This window comes from Ambystoma mexicanum, chromosome 8 (genome assembly GCF_040938575.1).
Source record: "Ambystoma mexicanum isolate Mex_15411 chromosome 8, UKY_AmexF1_1, whole genome shotgun sequence".
Lineage (NCBI taxonomy): Eukaryota > Metazoa > Chordata > Amphibia > Caudata > Ambystomatidae > Ambystoma > Ambystoma mexicanum.
Genome location: NC_090929.1, coordinates 702,786,282 through 702,807,824, shown reverse-complemented (window position 1 = coordinate 702,807,824; position 21,543 = coordinate 702,786,282). Strand labels below are relative to the sequence as shown.

General features: G+C 51.2%; 1 non-coding gene across 1 annotated transcript; it reads left to right on the top strand.

Annotated features, from left to right (window-relative positions):
* Positions 1-411: 411 nt before the first annotated feature.
* On the top strand, positions 412-573 carry LOC138474939 (U1 spliceosomal RNA). The gene has a single exon (XR_011269157.1). It is a non-coding gene; the product is annotated as a U1 spliceosomal RNA (small nuclear RNA).
* The last annotated feature ends 20,970 nt before the right edge of the window (positions 574-21,543 follow it).

Sequence of the window (21,543 nt, the reverse complement as noted above, 5' to 3'; positions counted from 1 at the left end):
CATTGAGCAGAGCTCTGAGATTCAGGGGTGGTGGAGCGTCGAGGTCCAGGATGATTATGATGGTGTCAATGTGGCCAGCGCTGAGCAGCTCCGCTCAGGAGGGCCATGGGCCCATGTGGGGCCAACAGGCCAGTGGGCAGACTGCAACAGGCCTGCTCGAGCCATACTGCTATTTATACAAATCTCGGACCGAGCAGGGCCTGATGGGAGAAAGGAACTGCGCTACAATCTGCTCTTCTGATGGGCTCTGCCTGCTGGAGCTTCCGCCTACACGCGGGACAGGAAACTCTGCAGATGCTCAGAGCTTCTGGGGAGATGGGGGGTTGGGGCTGGGTCAGGGCCTGCCTTCTCACCCTCGCTTAGTGGGGCTTCCCAGAACTGACCCAACCCCTGCCCTCTTGCATGCAACTCATACTTTGCTGGCAGGGGAGAATCTGATCTCAAGGGCAGATCGCCCAGGGTGAGGCTTACCGATCGCACATCAGATTTGCTGATCCCAGCTATGTTCCCAAATGCGGGATACACGACTGCATTATTTCTGGTAGTGGGGGACTGCGTTCGCGCTCTCCCCCTGATTTATTGGTGAAAGAAAAGGTAAAGTGTGCAGTAGGCCTGCTAGGTTGCATACTTTAAGATTGTGCTCACATTGCGTTTCTTCAATTAGGTTCACCTTTGGGTGATCGCTTTTCCACGTTTTCGGGGTAATTCATGGAATTTCGCACAAAAGTGGCGCACGCGGCTGGCGCACAGTGTTCCCGTGCGATAGACTGCGCCTGCCGCATGCGATAAAATCCGTTTCATCGCACAGCGTATTCATGGATTTTAGCCTCCAAAATCAGCCGTGGCACAGAGTGGCGCAGCGACCCTGCAGCAGCGCCAGTTACGCCCCCCAAGAACGCCCTCCCGCAAGTAAAATCCATCAAAAGTCCCAATTCAGCGCAAAGGGCTGCGCTAACCCTCGACGAGTTTACAGGGCTGCCAAACAGCAAACGCCAAGCGGGGAACGTGTATTTCAGGGGTGCGCGGTAAGTTACACACGCGATTGTGCTGGGTACGTGTATTTCAGGGGTGCGCAGGAAGTTTCACACGCGATTGTGCTGGGTAGGTGTATTTCAGGGCTGCGCGGGAAGTTGCACACCCGATTCCAGCAGGGTAAGTGTATTTCGGGGTGCGCGGGAAGTTTCACACGCGATTGGGCTGGGTACGTGTATTTCAGGGGTGCACAGGAATTTTCACACGCGATTGTGCTGGGTACGTGTATTTCAGGGCTGCGCGGGAAGTTTCACACGCGAGTGTGCCGGGTACGTGTTTTTCAGGGGTGTGCGGGAAGTTGCACACGTGATTCCAGCAGGCTAAGTGTATTTCGGGGTGCACGGGAAGTTTCACACGCGATTGGGCTGGGTACGTGTATTTCAGGGGTGCGTGGGAATTTTCACACGCGATTGTGCTGGGTACGTGTATTTCAGGGGTGCGCGGGAAGTTTCACACGCGATTGTTCCGGTTACGTGTATTTCAGGGGTGCGCGGGAAGTTTCACACGCGATTCCAGCAGGGTAAGTGTACTTTGGGGTGCGTGGGAAGTTTCACACGCGATTGGGCTAGTTTTGTGTATTTCGGGGGTTCGCGGGAAGTTTCACACGCGATTGTGCTGGGTACGTGTATTTCAGGGGTGCGCGGGAAGTGCCACACGCGATTTCAGCAGGGTATGTGCATTTCGGGGTGCAAGGGAAGTTCCACACGCGATTGGGCTGGGTACATGTATTTCAGGGGTGCGCGGGAAGTTTCACACGCGATTGAGCCAGGTACGTGTATTTCAGGGGTGCGCGGGAAGTTTCACACGCGATTGTGCTGGGTACGTGTATTTCAGGGGTGCGCGGGAAGTGCCACACGCGATTTCAGCAGGGTATGTGCATTTCGGGGTGCGCGGGAAGTTCCACACACGATTGGGCTGGGTACATGTATTTCAGGGGTGCGCGGGAAGTTTCACACGCGATTGTGTTGGGTACGTGTATTTCAGGGGTGCGCCGGAAGTTCCACACGCGATTGGGCTGGGTCTGTGTATTCCAGGGGTGCGCGGGAAGTTTCACACGCGATTGTGCTGGGTACGTGTATTTCAGGGGTGCGCGGGAAGTTTCACACGCGATTGTCCTCGGTACGTGTATTTCAGGGGTGCGTGGGAAGTGCCACACGCGATTTCAGCAGGGTATGTGCATTTGGGGGTGCGCGGGAAGTTTCACACGCGATTGTGCCGGGTACGTGTAGTTCAGGGGTGCGCGGGAAGTTTCACACGCGATTGTGCCGGGTACGTGTATTTCAGGGGTGTGCGGGAAGTTCCACACGCGATTCCAGCAGGGTAAGTGTATTTCGGGGTGCGCGGGAAGTTTCACAAGCGATTGGGCTGGGTACGTGTATTTCAGGGGTGCGTGGGAATTTTCACACGCGATTGTGCTGGGTACGTGTATTTCAGGGGTGCGCGGGATGTTTCACATGCGATTGTGCCGGGTACGTGTATTTCAGGGGTGCGCGGGAAGTTGCACACGCGATTCCAGCAGGGTAAGTGTACTTTGGGGTGTGTGGGAAGTTTCACACGCGATTGGGCTGGGTACGTGTATTTCGGGAGTGCGCGGGAAGTTTCACACGCGATTGCGCTGGGTACGTGTATTTCAGGGGTGCGCAGGAAGTGCCACACGCGATTTCAGCAGGTTACGTGCATTTGTGGGTGCGCGGGAAGTTTCACACGCGATTGTGCAGGGTACGTGTAGTTCAGGGGTGCGCGGGAAGTTGCACACGTGATTCCAGCAGGGTAAGTGTATTTCGGGGTGCGCGGGAAGTTTCACATGCGATTGGGCTGGGTACGTGTATTTCAGGGGTGCGCGGAAGTTTCACACGCGATTGGGCTGGGTACGTGTATTTCAGGGGTGCGCGGGAAGTTTCACACGCGACTGGGCCTGGGAGAGTGGGCTACGTGTATTCCTGTGGTGGGCGGGAAGATTTACACAGTCGCCTACAACGCGCCAAAAAAGACGGTCCAATCCAGAAACACGTACGCCAGCATGAAGCCGGTGTACGTCGACTCGCAGGAAGCAAGCGTACGTCGACATGCGCAGCATAAAAGTGCGCGCAAACAACATACAAGCTCATACGCCAGGATGAATATACCGTTCCTAGCAGCAGTGGCCGTGGGATACCGCAGGAGGAGGAGGAGGATAGTCAGGGCCAGAATCTTCACACCCAGAACCAGCCCTTTTGGGATGCCTGATGACCAGGTGTATGGGAGGTACAGGTTTCCTGGTCAGTGAGTGGGAGGATGACCTCACATCACCCACCCTCTGCTCCCAAGCACTCACCCCCTGGAGAAGGTCCTCAATGTACTGCACTTCTTGGCTACCGGATCATTTCAGCGGACAAGTGCCATAGTGGGGGGGGTGTCACAGGCCACGCAGTCACGGTGCCTACACCAGGTGTTGGCCATCATCACTGCACGCCCATCAGTCCGCAGGCACATATACCTGCCCAGAACACCTGCAGAAAGGAAGGCTGCCGCCCAGGATTTCTATGGGGTGGTACAATTCCCCAAAGTGCTAGGTGCCATTGATTGCACCCATGTGGCTCTACATCCCCCCAGGGCATCTGAGCACATCTATAGAAACCGCAAGCACTGGCATTCCATCAACGTCCAGGTAATATGTGATGCCAAGGGAATCATCACCTCAGTATATGCCAACTATCCAGAGTCCACCCACGACAGCTTCATGTACAGAATGTCAACCCTAAACCGGGACATGGAAGCTAGGTGGCATGGTGATGCATGGCTGTTTGGTGGTGAGTATAAATGCCACTGCACATGCATGCATGTCAGATACAGAGTAATGTCACTACCCCACTAATGATACCCATCACCACCTCCCCAGGGGACAGTGCCTACCCTCTGAGCACCCACATGATGACGCCAATTCGGAACCCCATCACGCCTCCCGAGGTAAGATACAACACAGCCCATATTGCAACCTGGGGCAAAGTGGAGCGCACATTCGGAGTGCTCAAGTTACGCTTTCGCTCCCTTGACCGTTCTGGCGGGCAGCTTTTATACGTTCCCCCAGTAGTGTGCAGGATCATAGTGGCAGCATGTGTCCTGCACAATGTTGCAACACGCCGGGGCCTGGCTGTGGACATGGTGGTGCCCCAACATCCCCAACTACATGCACGCCCACTGCGCATGGGAGAGGAAAGGGCACGGGGTGAGGCAGCCTGTACGCAGCTGGTGGCTAATTACTTCAAATAGAAATCACACCCCTGTGGAGTGCACACAGCCCTGGCACATACCATCTGACAATCAATGATGCCTTAATCAGACAATGATGCTGAATGAAGGGACAGTCAACTGTCACAACCATAGCAGCCTGAGATTGTTCACCTGGAAGTGTTACAATGTGTGCATCCCTACCTACACAAACACCACCAATGCAGTGTCATCAAAAGACACACTTCTATGCACCCAAAATAAATACCCACCTGCAAAATACAACATGAGAACAGTGCCATGTCACCCAACCCCTCCCCGGCACCACCACACAACACACCATGGCATGTCATGCAATGTGAGATCAAACAAAGTAATCCCCACAACATGACACAAGTGTCACAAAGTTCAGTGTCCCTAATGGAAACTGGCCACACATGAAATGGTCACAGTAATGCAGGACCAAAAACACACATGAGCAAATATTTAGCAATAATACAAATCAGCTACACAACCTCAAGCCTACCATAAACATGACAGTACGAATTTTAAAAAATTTGTAGTCTCACTACCTGATAATGCCAGCACTTCGACCACTTCCAACTGTACAGTGTTGGCGCCACGCAAAAGTGTAGGTGCACTGCTTACAACATAGACTCCATCTCCACAGTAGACAGCCTTGTGAAGAAATGAGGAATGGACCTGCAAATCAGGAGGATGAGATGGATGCAGAGGCACATATCAATACACCATGCAGTGTACAATACAACAACAATATGCACTTGGAATGTATACACAGTATTGACTACAGACTGACCACACAGCACATGGGAGTCCAACGTCACTGTGTAAGTCAATGTCACTTGGGCACACCCTTTTCAAGCCCATGGAAATGGGAAGCAGGAGGGGTGTGTGTCTCACAAACCCAAGCATCTAACCCAAATTCAGGACAAGCCTGCATGTGCCCAGCCATAATACAGCGGATGCCCACGGGAGCCACACAAGGCAACACACTGAAAAAAAATTCAAAATTCAAAAATCAAAATTCAAAAATCAAAAATGGCCATGTATGGGCCAGGGGGGGTGAGGGAGGCCACCCAGGAGGTCCGAGGACAGGGTGCACACCAAAACCCACCTGTGTGGATTCTGCGGAAAAAAAAACACCTCCATGGGCTCATGGCCTGCACGGCTACCCTATTGTGGGAGAATTGCTGCTGTCGCTCTCCCCACCCTCTGCAGCTGCATCAGGAGGTGGTGGCACTATGGGAGGCAGCCCACCCAAAGCCCTAGCCTGGTCCTTCATGGCAGCAAGCATGCGGGTGTGGAAGGTCTGGTTCTGGAGGATAATCGTGCGGAGGTCCCCATTCAACAACTCACGGGATGCCCGGACCTCTTCCCGAGTTGCCTGCATCTCAGCTGAGAACGTACCTGTGAGACGCCCCAGCTGCTGTTCTGTCCTCGTGTCAGTTGAAGCCTCAAGCTCAACAAGAGTCACCCTGAGGTGACGGAGTTCCACCCTCAGGGCTTCCCTGTGGCCCTGGGACTCTATAGAAATGGCTTCCCGCAGAGTCTCCAGTGCCGCCCGTCTGTCCCTGTTGGATGCCAACATGTCCTCCCTGTGTGACTGGCAAATGGAGTCTGTTGCCTGCTGTAGTTGCTCCATCAGCCTTTCTTGGGGGACAATGGAAGTGGCCACCCTATCCATGGTCTGAGCCATCATCTCAGCTGATGCTGCCTGTTGGTTTGCCATACCGTATATGGATTACTCCCATGTGGTATTGCCAGGTGGCGTACGGCCACCGCGTCGGCGGGCACCACACCTGTCTGGGGCAAGGCAAACTGCACCTTGCTGTGCCGGTACTGCCTAAGGCTGCAGGACTGCATTCCCCCTCTGATCTGCTGGCCCAGGAACAGGATCAGATGTTGCGGAGTGTGACCCTGCATCCGTAACCACCAAAGGTGGACCTACCAACACTGACATCCCCATTGAGGGTTCTACCCCTTGTGCAGGTGGGTCAGACAGAACAGAATCCCTCACAGAAACACTTACCTGCGACCGCACATAGGTCTCATCATCTGAATCGACACCTGAATAGAGCTCGGGGGAGGTGCACCCAGAGTCACCCCTTGAGAGAATGGTCTGCAGCAAGTGTGGGTTCTCACCCACCACCACACCACATCCCTCACTGGTGCCCGGTCGGTACCTGAGACCCCTCCTGGGTCTGCACCATCTCCACGACCCCAGCAGTATCAAGTGCGTCATCCCCTGCAAAGACATGAAAGAAAAGAAATGGGAACAGGCATTAGCACCATGGCACACAATTAGGGCTGAGAAGCAACAGAACCAGTACTTCATTGACACATGTCCCACATGACTATAACCCTCCCATGCACGCACCGTCACTGCGTATGAAGGGGAGGCAAATGGCATACATTGATGACACCAAGATGGAAGATCAACACATTTGCTGCATGCTGGCTAGCAGTGCCATCACACATTGGCCTGTGATTGGCATGTCCAATACACATACATGACACATGCCATCACACAGATGGCATGTACCATAGCCATGTCACACTTGTGACAATAGGCCTGAGAAATGCCTAGTGAAAGTGGTGGAATGCAGACAATCAGCCTGAATGAACACAGAAAAATATACAACAATGTTGTGGCAAGATGACACTTCAAGGGCAACTGGCGTGATGTTGGGCTAAATGTCTACTGTTGCCAAAAGGGATACTGCAATACCCAAATCCTGGTGCGCAGAATGTATTGGATGAAGCACATGGGTGACCCAAACCACTCAGGCACACACACCCTCACCTGGCACTCAATTAGAAGCCCTCACACACACACCATGCACATGGATGACACACAGATGCATGTGCACTCACCGGACAATGCCTTGTAATCTGGCAGGTCACCCACGCCTTGGATATGTTCCTCCGTGACGTAGGTCCCAGCAACATACTCATGTGGAGTGAGTTCAATGTCCTCTGCTGGAGACCCACCTCCAGTCACTAGAGTAGCAGCATGACTTGAGGCCAGCTTTTTCTTTGCCCTGCGCTTCAGGTCATTCCAGCGCTTGTAGCAATCATTAGCTGTGCGCCTCACGATTCCAAGGGCACTTATGTTGTCGCGATCGTCTGCCAGTGTGCCTGACGTTGAGCAGGTGTCGTCTTGCACCCTGCAGTAATTAACATTTCCCGGTCATGTGCGGACACATACTCCACAAGTGCATCACGTTCGGCCTCACTGAAGCTAGGCTTCCTCGAGTGCCGGACTGTGTAGCCGTGTCTGGGGCATCAGCCTGTACTGGACGAGCACTCTTCCTCTTCCGCTTGGAAGGTGGTGGGGATCCTGAGTGTCCTACGCCGCTCTGGACACTAGGGGCAGGAGCCCCGGTGGACTGTGTACTAGGAGTGTGGGAATGAACACTGAGCATGGGACTTGGTGCAGGCATTAGCTGAAGTGTGATGTAGTCAGGGGGAACATCAGCAGGATGGACTGGGACCGACACTGTCCTAACTGGGTGAGTGAGAGCTGGGGTGGATGGAGCCGCAGCTGCCCCTGCAGCCTCCACACCCTGCCTACTTGGGGCAGCAGATGACATAGCTGTCCCTGATCCACGTGGCCTGGTGACACCAATGTGCACCGCCACACGTGGCCTAGACCTGCTGACCTGGAAGTCAGCCTGGGAGTCACCCTGTGCCAGGTCTGGTGCCACAATGGGCTGGTCCAACAAGGGCTGAGCAGGGATGGTGTCAGCCACATTACCCTCAACCGGGGGGGGCATGGGTGTCCCTGACTGGTCCTCCACACATGGGGGACTAGGGGCACCCTGCAAGTCCTGGCCACGTCCCCTACCGTATCCACCACGCCCACCTCTTGAGGCTCGGCCACCTTTGCCACCCTTACCGCGTGCTCGCCTCCCAACCATGGCACTGATGTTGTTGTGCATATGGGAGTTGCAGTAAACTATTGTCCTGGGCAATTGGGGGTCAAAGGGGTAGGGTACTAGATGGAATTCGTACCCCAGTGCTCTAGCAAGGCTGTATGTGACCCCTGGGGAGAGATGAAGGGTCACGCAACGCACAGGCACCCCAAAAAAGGGAGATAACGTGCACGCAACCCCTCCTAGACCACGTGCATGGAAAAATAAACCTGCACTACGCTGTGGCACCCAGAAACACAAAAACGAACGTATGCGTGTCAATCGCAGCCTAGAATGACCTCTGAAGGGGTACGCGACACACGGGGCAAGCACAGATGTTAAATACGTGCGCGACTCACCGTCTGCCTGGAAAAATAGCGTGAAAAAGACGCGCGTATGCGCGCTGGCAACATCCCCGCCAAAAGAAGAATTGTACACTGTCTGAGGAGACAGGACAACAGAAGAAGTGTATGCTGTTTGAGGAAACAGGCCCAGAAAAAGACAAAAATAGAAAAAGCTGTCAGAGGTAACAGGGAGTACGAACTTGAAACGCCGTGAAGTAAATCGCGTGTGAACCGACAAGAAGTACAGATTTCACCCACTCGCTCTCCACGAAAAGCACGTACAAGGAAATGGCGTCCTACACGTGCCTTTTAAACATGCCCACACGTCCAGCATCACTTCCGCGTGTACGCACTAAGACCCTATCCTCCAATTACACGAGCTGACACTCTGACGTGCAGTCATTGGACGTGTAACATGCACCCGTGTGCAGGGTAACGCCCGTGCACGCACGTCACAGACGCGCATACGCGCTGAGGCCCTTTCCACCAATTACACGCTTTGACACTCGGACGTGCTTATTTTTTCCACACGCCATGGAAAACGCCCGTGCACGTAACGTCATAGACGCGCCTACACACTGGGGGCCTTTGGGCCAATGAATTCACGTACGCGTGCTGACGCGCTTACGCGCTAAGGGCCTTTCCTCGAATTACACGCAGACATGCTGGATTTTCACGTGCCAAATCACTCCGTATCAAGCTGGCCACGCGTAAGCACACGGAAGACCACGCTCCTTCCCAGAAGGCCGAATCACAGCCCCCCAGAGCCCCGAGCACGCTCCCACCTACCATCTGCAGCTGCCTGACTGCGTGCTGCCCACGTGCCCTGCCATTTGCTGCCTGCACATCAGCCAGGGGTGCTGTTGCTGTGACCACCCCTGCTGGAACCGAAGACTCCCGACTGGGATTCCATCGCTCCACAGCCCAGCCCAGCCCCAGGACCCAGTTGCCCACCCACTCCTGCCTCTGGGGTTGCCATGTCGGGCACTACAGCATCTGGCACCACTGGCAACCCCCAGCCAGAGAGGCAGAGGGGCACCAGCTTCACTGCCACCGAAGTTGGTGTCCTGGTGGAGCTAGTCCTGGGGCAGTATGATGCCCTCTTCGGAAGTTTGCGCGCCGACAAGGAAGGACGGACTCGGATCTGGACGGACATCGTGACTGCCATCAACGTGGAGGGGGTGCGAGTCTGACAATTCCATCATGTCAAGAAGCGCTGGGAGGACTTCAGGTCCAGGACCCTGAACAAGGCCCGGCGTCTCTTGAAGGCAGCGGATGGTAAGGGGCGCCGGGGCCACTTGTCGGAAGATCAGATGAGGGTCCTGGAATGCATATCCCCAGCGCTCCACGTCCAGGTCCTTGAGAGGCAGACCCGTCTGGAGTCGAGCGGTAAGTGTACATGCATACTGATTGTAAGCTGTGCGTGTGGTGGTGTGCCAGCAGTGTGCAGGTTGCACATGTGGTTTTATGGGGCCAAGTATGGGGGTGTGTATACAGGGCCGTGAGGCTAACACATGCGAGGGCTCTCATGTGTGAGACACGGATGGTGCTTGTGTGTGTAGGCTTGCATGCCTAATGCAGATGTGTGTGAGCACATGTTTGAATGAATGTGTATGTAAGTAGGCATGGTCGTGATGTCACACATGGATGTTGGTTTCAGCTGCATGTATCTGCACCGTGTACATGTGCATGTGTGTGTATTTGACAAGGGTGCAACAGTGATGCAACATGGATGCATGTGACACCGCGATGTGGAAGACTGATTGGCAGATGTGACATGGATGCCGATTGCAACACTGCGACAGTTGGCGGAGGTGTACACATGCATGCAAGTGTGGTGGTGTGTGTGCATGTGTAGTCCACTCCCTGTGTTGCATGTGATGTCTGGCTCACCTTTGCCTGCTCATGCTGTTGTATGTGTATGGATGGTGCTGGCTGTTGTGATATGGCTGTGGTATAGCTCATGTGTGCGAGTTGAAATGACATGTGTGTTGGTGATTGTGATGCCATGTCTGAGGTTTGCCAATGCCACTCATGTACCACTGCCATGTGTGTATGAGTCCATTGTGCAGTGCCCTGATGCCTGTGTTTTATTTCTCCCTGTCTGCAGCGTCAACTGATGAAGAGGGTGGAGAAGGTGCTGTGGAGCACAGCACCAGGGATCGCACCGCCAGCCGGAGATGCAAGGCCCGGCTCCCCTCCCAGGTTGTCATCTTGTCGGGGAGTGAGGAGTCCGGTGCTGCATCCCAAGCCGCAGCTGCCGAGGGGAGGTCCAAGAGGCGGAGGTTGGAGTTGGACTCCTCGGCAGCAGAAGGGGCAGCTGGGACCCCACAGGGCCCGACGGGGGAAGATGGCACGGAGTCATCCAGGTTGGTGGGGGGTTTGGTGGAGGAGGAGGCCGTGCAAGCGACAGAGATGGGGTCTGGAGGTGGGGATTCCACTGGTGCTAGTGATGAGTGCAGGACCAGGGACAGAAGGCAGCACAGGCCGCCGTGGAGGTGCCTGTGTGCAATCCTGTCCCTGATCCTGTCACTGCATCATCTTGCACCAGCAGGGATGCCTACGTCCAGACCCGTTTTCAGCAGGGGATGAGCTTACAACAACTGGCCTTCCTCTGCCTGCGGACGTGGCTATCCTGGTACGGGTTGAGCCTGTCCTGACTGGTGTGGCGTTGCGTCAACGGGCCATGCAAGGTGACCTGCAGTCTTTTAGTGAGGAGACTGCACGTCATCTCGAATGGCTCGTTGACCGCGTTGGCCTACTGGGACGGGTCACCCAGGCCGGATTCCTCCGTGTGCTGGAGCTTGTTCCGACCCCTCCTCAACTGAACACCCTATGCGCCAGTCGTCCTCTGTTCCATCTTTCCACCCATTTGTCACCAGGGTGCCCTGTAGAGCTGCCTCTGACCGTGCGGCCAGGCTGGTGGAGGACACATCCCTGCCACAGTCCGGAGTCGGACGTCCAGCAGGGGTATCCACATCAATGACTGCACCCCAGCCGGAGGAGGATGTGCAGGCAGCAGGAGCACGGGCACAGGCACGGCAGCAGCAGCAACGAGGTGGGAGCCATGATGGCTCGGTGCCTTCGACATCGGAGGGGCAGGCATCGGCCGGAGGGCAGGAAGACCCAGGACGGGAAGTGTCTTCCGTGTGGCAGCGGTTGGGCCACGCCATAGATGCGGAGCGGCAGCGGGCAGAAGAGGCATGGCTCACGATGGTCAGAGCAGAGAACTCCATGCGGAGGGCCCTGAGGCGGGCCGAGTGCCTCGAGGCAATCCGCAGGGAGTTGGAGGAGAACATGTCGTCATCCCTGTGGACCCTCGGGGCCATGGAAGAGGACCGCCTCCGGGACATTGAGCAGGAGTTTGATGATGCCCTGGCCCGGAACATCCAGAAGTGAGCCGTCGGACTAGCCCGCTGCCCTTGTAAATAGTTCTTTAGTGTTAAGTTTCCTTTTGTTTGTTTTTTTTTGGGGCGGTTGGACAATGCCCAAACTTCTTGTATATAGTTCTTCATTAGGTAGGGTTTTATTTCATAGGTTTCATTTTAAGGATTGGGCACATGGACCCTGGATGTTCACTTTGTAAATAGTTTGACAATGGATTTGGATTATCAATGGTTTTTTATTATTTTTGCACCTTGGATTTATTTTCTCAGACTAACACTTTGGAGACTTGCTTTTGGATTGCTTTTCATTTGGATTTCATGCATCTTTTTCATTTATTGGACATGCAAGATTTCATTTCTTATTTCCATTTTCTTCTGTTCCATTTCATTCCCTTGTTTTTCTGTTTAATACATTATCATTTGGTACTTCAATGTGTGGTATTCTCTCTTTGGTTTCATGCCTGTCACAATGTGTGTTTTATCATTCACATGCTCTCATTGTGTGGGTTTGACGGATATATGTGGATGTGCATACTAGCCATTTGGGATGCATCATGTGGTGGTGATTTCTTGGTGGGGTGGATGTCATACCTGGTGGTGTGTTCGGACTGGGGTGGCGTGGGGGGTATATTGAGGGGGCATGGGGACCATGATTATGGATCGTCATGAGGTGTTGGGGGGACATGTGTGGGGGCCTGCTGGCAGGTGTCCCTGACTGCTGGGGGTGCAGGGGGACATGTGTGGGACATGAGTGGGGGCCTGCTGGCAGGTGCCCTGCACTGCTGGGGGGTGGGGTGCAGGGGTCATGTGTGGGACATGAGTGGGGGCCTGCTGGCAGGTGCCCTGCACTGCTGGGGGGTGGGGGTGCAGGGGGACATGTGTGAGACATGGGTGGGGGCCTGCTGGCAGGTGCCCTGCACTGCTGGGGTGTGGGGGTGCAGGGGGACATGTGTGGGACATGAGTGGGGGCCTGCTGGCAGGTGCCCTGCACTGCTGTGGGGTGGGGGTGTAGGGGGACATGTGTGGGACATGAGCGGGGGCCTGCTGGCAGGTGCCCTGCACTGCTGGGGGTTGGGGGTGCAGGGGGACATGTGTGGGACATGAGCGGGGGCCTGCTGGCAGGTGCCCTGCACTGCTGGGGGGTGGGGGTGCAGGGGGACATGTGTGGGACATGAGCGGGGGCCTGCTGGCAGGTGCCCTGCACTGCTGGGGGGTGGGGGTGCAGGGGGACATGAGTGGGGGCCTGCTGGCAGGTGTCCCTGACTGCTGGGGGGTGGGGGTGCAGGGGGACATGTGTGGGACATGAGTGGGGGCCTGCTGGCAGGTGCCCTGCACTGCTGGGGGGTGGGGGTGCTGGGAGACATGTGTGGGTGCAGAAGGAACACCTGGGAGGACCCACATGGCCAATTCACGTGTAGTACTCCCCGGCACCCCCGAAATAAACGTACCCTGCTGAAATCGCATGTGGAACTTCCCGCGCACCCCGGAATACACGTAGCCTGCTGTATTTGCGTGTGGAACTTCCTGCGCACCCCAGAATACACGTAGCCTGCTGTGATCGCGTGTGAAACTTCCCGCGCACCCCGAAGTACACATACCCTGCTGTAATCGCGTGTGGTACTTCCCGCGCACCCCGGAATACACATAGCCTGCTGTGATCGCGTGTGAAACTTCCCGCGCACCCCGAAGTACACGTAGCCTGCTGTAATCACGTGTGGAACTTCCCGCGCACCCCGGAATACACGTAGCCTGCTGTATGTGCGTGTGGAACTTCCCGCACACCCCGGAATACACGTAGCCTGCTGTGATCGCGTGTGAAACTTCCCGCGCACCCCGAAGTACACGTACCCTGCTCTAATCGCGTATGGTACTTCCCGCGCACCCTGGAATTCACATAGCCTGCTGTGATCGCATGTGAAACTTCCCGCACACCCCGAAGTACACGTACCCTGCTGTAATCGCGCGTGGAACTTCCCGCGCATCCCGGAATACACGTAGCCTGCTGTATTCACGTGTGGAACTTCCCGCGCACCCCGGAATAAACATAGCCTGCTGTGATCACGTGTGAAACTTCCCGCGCACTCCGAAGTACCCTTACCCTGCTGTAATCGCGTGTGGAACTTCCTGCGCACCACGGAATACACGTACCCTGCTGAATTTGTGTGTGGAACTTCCCGCGCACCTTGAAATACACGTACCCTGCTGCATTCGCGTGTGACACTTCACGCGCACCCCGAAAATACACGTACGCAGGCCAATCGCGTGTGGTATTTCCCGCACACCCCTGAAATGCATGCACACGCTATTTTTCATGCAGCTGGTGTCTGTCTTTGTCGCGTACCCCTTTGCACGTCATTTGTCCTAGAGGGCCACAGTATGGGACATTCATCATAGCTGTATATAGGTGCTTTTTGTTAGCGCACATTTTGGCGCACATTTATTTCAGGCGCAGGGACACTACCGCCTGCATTCTTGTGGCAGATGTGTTTGGGCCTGTACGCGTCTTTGCCTGTGCGCTGGTTTGCCCTATTCGATTCCATGAATACGTGTTGTAGGTGAGCGTGTGGGCGTTCCGCGCACTTGCCTCCTGTAATTCCCCCGTGACGCCCATATTTTCACGCGTTGTTCCCCATTCCGAGTGTTACGCCCCGTGTTCCGCCTACTCTTGTTATGTGCGCCGCGCTATGTGCGATTTTGTTATGGCCGTGGCGCACACCGTTAGATGACCTGTGCACCGGTGTGCGCCGCGCACTTTTTCAGCGCACATCCAATGTTTTTCTCGCGCACGGACTTCCATGAATCGATGTGCGCTGGTTTCCCTGCGATTTTCGCACTTGCACTGCGATTTTCGCTCTTTCACTGCGAATCGCACGTTTTCGCACGCTTGTGCTGAAATTTTCAGCGCACATTCATTCCATGGATCGGCCTGTTTATCTGTTGAATTGAATTATGCTTCTTTCATCACCACAGAAGTAATGTGTATTACAGAGATAAGCTTCCATATGTATTGGGCACACTGCACATGCTCAGGCAGCATCAATCATGCTTTGTACAGGACAATGCTGGCCTAAATTGGGAACAGCTAGCATAGACATGTTGCTACAGGGGCATATTTTGGGTACAACCAGCATGACACTGTGTTACATCAGTGACAGTGCTGTCTTACACTGTGGACACATTGATCATTATAATGTGTTGTGCTGTACAATGTTCTTTTCTGCTGTTAGTGACATGGAATTTTGATGTTCCCCTTTAGAACTGATTGTAAACTTATGGCTTTTTGGTCACCTTTTCTGCTGTAAAATGCACCATTTCAATCCTATATTTGAAAAAAATTCTTGGCGGGGAACCCCCCAAACCCTCCCTAGAACCTTGTAGCTCCCTCGCTATGCTCAGTCGCCCCCACTATTTCAGAAAAATATTAACACATAGACACTGAAAGAAATCACAAGCAACTAACCTTTGATCACTGCCCATGACACCAAAAGCTATCTTTGGGACTGCATGGATATCACTGCCTGTGATGCTATTGTGTCAAAGGTCACACAATATCGCTTTTTAATATACTGCTTTGTTTGAGGTTGTTGACTTTTGGCTCGCCGGCCCACTGGGTGACAAAAAGTTAATGCTTCGGCCCCACATTCAAAAAGGTTGGACAAGCCTGGTCTATAAGGTCGAAAGCCGTGGATAGATCTAATAGTATCAACATGTCGGCTTTGCCCTTACCCATGATTTTTCGTAAGTGGGATTGGAGATCCACAAGAGCTGTCTCCATACTAAAAGATGGACAGAAGCCTGACTGTTGACCATGAAGGGTGTTATTCAGTTCGTTGAAAGAATTCAGCTTGGAGGTAGCAAACTTGTCCAATATTTTAAGGAGAAATTGGTAGTTAGTAACCGGTCTCAGGTTACTTAGGTCTCTGAGGTTGATGTTATGATCTTTTGGAATGGGAGTGACAGTAACTTTCTTAATTCCATTGGGAACTTGGCTGTAAAGGATGCATTTACTAATTTGGTAAGAAATGGGGAAAATAGATCTTTGCGCTCCAGAATCAGTTTGGGGGGCAATATATTGTGGGGACAGGAAGTTGCGTGCATGGAGGATAGCATTTTAAGCATGTCTTGGGGAGATATTTGTGAGAATGTATATTCAGGGTACTTGATTCTCCAATATTTTGTGGTTGTCAGTTTCCCTTGTGGGATGGTATGACTCTGGTCCAATGTTATTTTGTTCCTTGTAATTTTGGTGTCAAAGGCCACTTGAGTTAGGGTGCAATCTAGGTTCGAAGGTAAGAAAGGGGTGTGAGATACTTTAGGTTTTTCCAGAAGCGTCAACATTTTGAATAGGTTTCCTGTGGAGTTTGCGGACTGCTGAATTTGGGTACTAAAGACATTCTTTTTGGTATCTATGATTAGAAGTTTATACATTTTATCCAACTCTTTCCATGCCGTCCTAGTGGCCTCTGAGGGATGTTTTAGCCATTGTAATTCAAGGAACCATTTTTTTTTCTTCATATCTTCTAGTTCAGCGGTAAACCAGTGTTGTTGGCCCGGGTTGTCCCTAACTAATTTAGTTTTAAAGGGGGCCGTGAGCTCTAGCATTTCTGTGAAAGTGTCGGAGAAGTAGGACACTATGTTGTCCACTTGGTTGTGAGGGAGTGACTCATGACAGACTCTAAGCAGACCTGAAGGTCATGACGGTGGACCTTTTTGAAGTCCCAAGCTGTAACTGACTTCATTACATTTTTTTGCTAGGGTAGGGTATCTAAAGGTTGAATGGTAAGATTAATGATGTAGTGATCTGACCATATACACGGAGTGGTCTGAATAATTTTAGCTGTAAGCTTCCTTGTGACGATCCAGTCCAATAAGTTATTTTTTGTGGTGGTTGGGTCTCTATTTGCAACTTCTTGCACGATAGATAGGAGGGCAGATTCTAATTCTATTGCTTCTTTGGCGAGGTTGCTTTCTCTCCAGCAGTTCAGATCCCCTAGAAAAATGGTGATAGAGTTAGGGCTGGTGAGATTGTTTAAGAATTTAGATATTTCCTCATTAAACTCATGGGGTTAGGTGGTCTGTAAATTAGCACAATTTTGATACTGTTGTGGTTGGTCGGGGTCATTTTTACATGGAGAATTTCACATCCTGCACATGTAATTGTGGCTGGAAATAAACCTAGTTCAGTTTTGGCAATACACCTCCACCATAGCCTGCAGTGCTGTTAGCGCAGAAGAAGAGAAACCTGGGGGACGGCCAGGTAGATTGATGGGCCACATGCATCTCAGATCCATGTTTCCATTATACATAGAATGTCCAGGTTACCACCCATGATAAGGTCATGCAGATCTCGGGCATATTTGTTTAGCGAACGTGTATTCAACAGCGTGACTTTCAAATTCTTCTTCTTTTCAAGGGGTAAAGAGGTTTTAGTGTCCTTTGTAAGGTTTGTGTATCTGTTAGTTCTGGAAGGAGCGGGGCTCTTTGGCATCAGGGTGCCAGGGGGGAGGAGTGCTTTGTAAAATAAATGAAGGGTTTGTTTCCAAATTTTGTTGGGTCGAAGGTATTTGGATTTCTTCTACAGTTATAGGTTTTGGAATGAGTGAGAGAGGGGGCTTTGAAAGGATGTCAAGTTTGGTCAATTTCAGTTTATTTATGAGAGCTAACCGATTAACTCGTAAGACTGCAACCAATAGTGGTTCTCTTGCCAGGTAGCCCATGTTGCTACAGGGCATCTTAGCTGAAGGAAAGTCTGGCGATGATAGCAAGAAAGAAGTGATCTCTCAGTTCTTACTGAGTGGAGCGTTCACGCCAGGATGCCGAGCATGTCCATGACCCGCAAAGACCGGCTTCACACTGAAGCGCCTGACGTTTCTCTATGTGTGGCCCAGGGAGACCTGGGAAATGAAGTCCAGCATGGAGCGATTAGCTGCGGTAGCAATTAAATCTAACGAGAATGATTTTTCTCTCTGCAGAATGTTTACAAAAAATAATCTTGCGGCTTGCTAGATGTTCGCAGCTCAAGATCGTAAAGCCTATCAGACTACAATGGATTCAGGGCGGTAGTCTCTCACTGATCACAATCACGCTAGGCATAAAAACACGTAATGCATACAAGCAAGGTGACAATTGAGCAAGAGGATAGTTAAGCAAGATGAGGGTCCAAAGATCGCTGCTACTTATGTGCCAGCAAAGACCGGCTTGGCACAGAAGAGCAAGTGCTGAAGCACCTGACGTTTCTCTATGTGTGCCCCAGGGAGACCTGGGAAATGAAGTCCAGCACTCCGGTAGAGTGCTTTTTCTCTCTGCAGGATGTTAACAAAAAATAATCTTGCTGCTTGCTGGATGCTCGCTGCTCAAGATCGTAAAGCCTATCACACTACAAAGAATTCAGGATGTTAATGCCTCACTCATCACAATCAAGCTATGCATACAAACACGGTATGCATACAAGCAAGGTGACAACTGAGCTTAAGGATAGTTAAGCAAAAGCTTAATAATGTGCCTGAGGAGGCCTGGCATAGACACATAGAAAACACATTGGTGGCTGTGGTTCCAGTTGACAAAGCTTACACAAGGGCATCTGAGAGATGGATTTGCAAATCCACTGTATCTGACATCACTAAGATGATTGCGAAATGACCTACCTCCCGTGCTGTTGGACCACATGACACACGTAATGGTTTGGTTAGGTTATCTCCAGGTCTCTGGGCCCAGGCTGTGCATACACTATTTGTGAACATTGGGAACATGAGCAGAGTCTTTCTTAATGTAAGGAGAGCACACCTCTACCCATTCATAAAAAGGGTTGCTGGAAAAACACCTTACATTATCGTATGCTTGACACAGCAGGCAAAATATTAGCAAGAGTACTATTGAGTGACTTAAATTAGTCGATTGCAGATCACAAAATACTTCCACCCACCCAAACAGGATTTAGAACACAATCTAGTACAACACACCTGGACTTCCTGTGTATTCTGCCTTTATTGATTTTAGTTCTTCGTTCGATACAGTCATGAGGAATGGACTATGGAACAAATTAGTTGTGTGGAATATTGCTCATGGCCTATTGACAATGATTAGGCTACTATACCATGACACTAGTGTAAGAGTAAGACTAGATGGAGAAGGGAGTTTCACACTCAATACCCACTGTAAGAGGAGTCAAGCAGGGATGTATCCTGGTGTCAACCCTTTTTAATTTATATCTTGCAGACTTGGCCAAGGTGCTAAATGTGTTATGCTGAAGAGCAGGATATTACCACACCCCGCAACAGGAAATTACCACATAAATATATATTGAAAGGAGAAATCCAAAGGACAGAATTTATAGAAGAGAAATAAAAAAGGAGTAACAATTAAATGCAGGTAAAATCACAATTATAAAAATACATGGGCCTCATTACGAGCTTGCCGGTCTAGATACAACGGTACCGGTAAGCTTGCCTTTACTGTTGTATCCGGACTGGCAAACTCTGACTTGTCCTCGCGGGTGCCTTTCATTCCGCCAGGTCTGACCTGGCGGACTGAAAGGCACCCGCGAGCACAGCATGTCGGATGCACCGGCACCGTTATAAACGGTGCCCGTGCATCCGACCTCGCCATTCCCATTGAGCCAATGGGAATGGCGAAGAATTTTTGCCGGCACCCAGGAATGGGCAAATACTGGGTCCGGCAAGGCCCTAATGACCCAGTAATTGCCAATTTCTGGTCACAGGAAAAAAATGAATACCAGCGGCAGCCGTGCCTGTATCACAGGCACGGCTACCGCCAGCCTCGTAATGAGGCCCATAGAGACTGACAAAAAATTCATACGCACTCGTCATTCAAAAAGATCAAAAAATCTATCCTAATTCAATCATCCAATAGCAACTCACCATTCATATTAGTGCAAAACGCTGAACAGATTTAATCTCATTTCATCTAAACACCAATAAATTACAATATTCAATAGCATGTATGTCTTTTCCTTTTTCTGTCTTGGAATGGATCTTGGTGATTATGAAAGTAGGACCCAATTACATTTCCAAGACTATCAGAGGACTTACCAGTATCGACAGGTAGTTGTATTTTCAGCACGTTTTCATCAGGCGACAAGTCACATTTCTACAACATAAATATATTCATGTACATTTTATGTGATTCAACAATTGTCAAAGCCTGCATATGCCAAATAACAAGGCTATCCATTAAAATATGTGAGTGACAGAAACTACAATACTACAATCACTACATGCAGGGGAAACCATAAAAACTCATCCTAACTCTGGTGCCATGACCAACCCGTGCCTTAAGTGAGCGAGTGTTCCCACGGGATGGGGAGAATCCAACACCACACCATGAGTCGGGAGGGACAATGGGTGGTGAGAGTGACAGGAAAAGTGAAGGAGTCTACCAGGTGCACTGAGCAGTCTCCTCGTTGGGATTGGGTAAGCCTTTAGGATGGCATGCATTCAAAAACGGCTTCACAAGCAGTGTGTATAGATTCCGAAAACCACTGCTGTCTTTGGAATCAGCACGCTCAAGGGCGAATCAAAGGTTACAATATTGGAATGAGTGTGCACATACACATATGTGACTGAGTCTCATTTATATTACTTATGGGTACTCTGTATGGGAGCAGTGACTTGTATAACTGGGCGGACTAAGTGAGGCTGATGATTCGGAGCAGTGACTTGTATCGTTAGGCACACTCAGTACAGCTGAATCTTACCTCAAAAGTCTTGTGGAGAACATGGACCCCGCTGCAATTGCAGTCTTAAAGATCAGCACGACACAAAATCGGCCATGAAAAAACCAATTGGGCTGCTCCTGCGGGGTCAAATAGTTTAGATGTTTGAGATGTTTAAGGTCACAGTGGGACACAGTGTGACGCAATTTCAGTTAAGTTTTCAGATGGCGGAACGTTTACTCATGATGGCACCAATGGCTACTATCCCAAAAGAATAGCGTGCCAGCGACTAAACATCCACCACCGGAGGGAAAATATTTAAACAGTAGCTTCATGAGCCTAAATGTAGCAGTGGCATGTCCGGTGAAAATTGGGGTGCTCAAAATTATTTGGCTCAGAGATGCAGATGATCTTCACTTACTTGACTGTACCCCCAAAGGGCTAGAATCTTTGCTTGATGCTTAGGTGAATATGACAGAATCGACTGGCTATGCAGTGACATCTAAAAAACAAAAATAATAGCCTCAAAGGATAAAACTAAAAGTAAAAAAATCCTAAAATATAGTCTAAAGCTTGATCAGAAATTGGTTTGAACTGTTGGATGTTATAAATATCTCGACGTGGTAATTGACAACAAACTTAAATTGATGTCTGAGTGGGAGGAGGATAGGGACAACTGCATGAGTTCACACATGCACTGAATATGTTTATCAGTAGACAGGGTTGGCGCTTCACTAAAACTATAATGTTATTATATATGGCCAAATTTGTTCCCTGTATGCTGTATGGTGCAGAAGTAGGGGGGGACACATTTACTAAAACAATTCGTCAAATTTGAAAGCAAAATTATGCCAAACTCACTCTCTATCGAATATATACTCTTGGAATTTGACCACAAGAGTATAGCTACAGTAATCGACTGCAAATTGTCCTTGGGTTATGAGAAACTAATGATTTTAGACAACAGC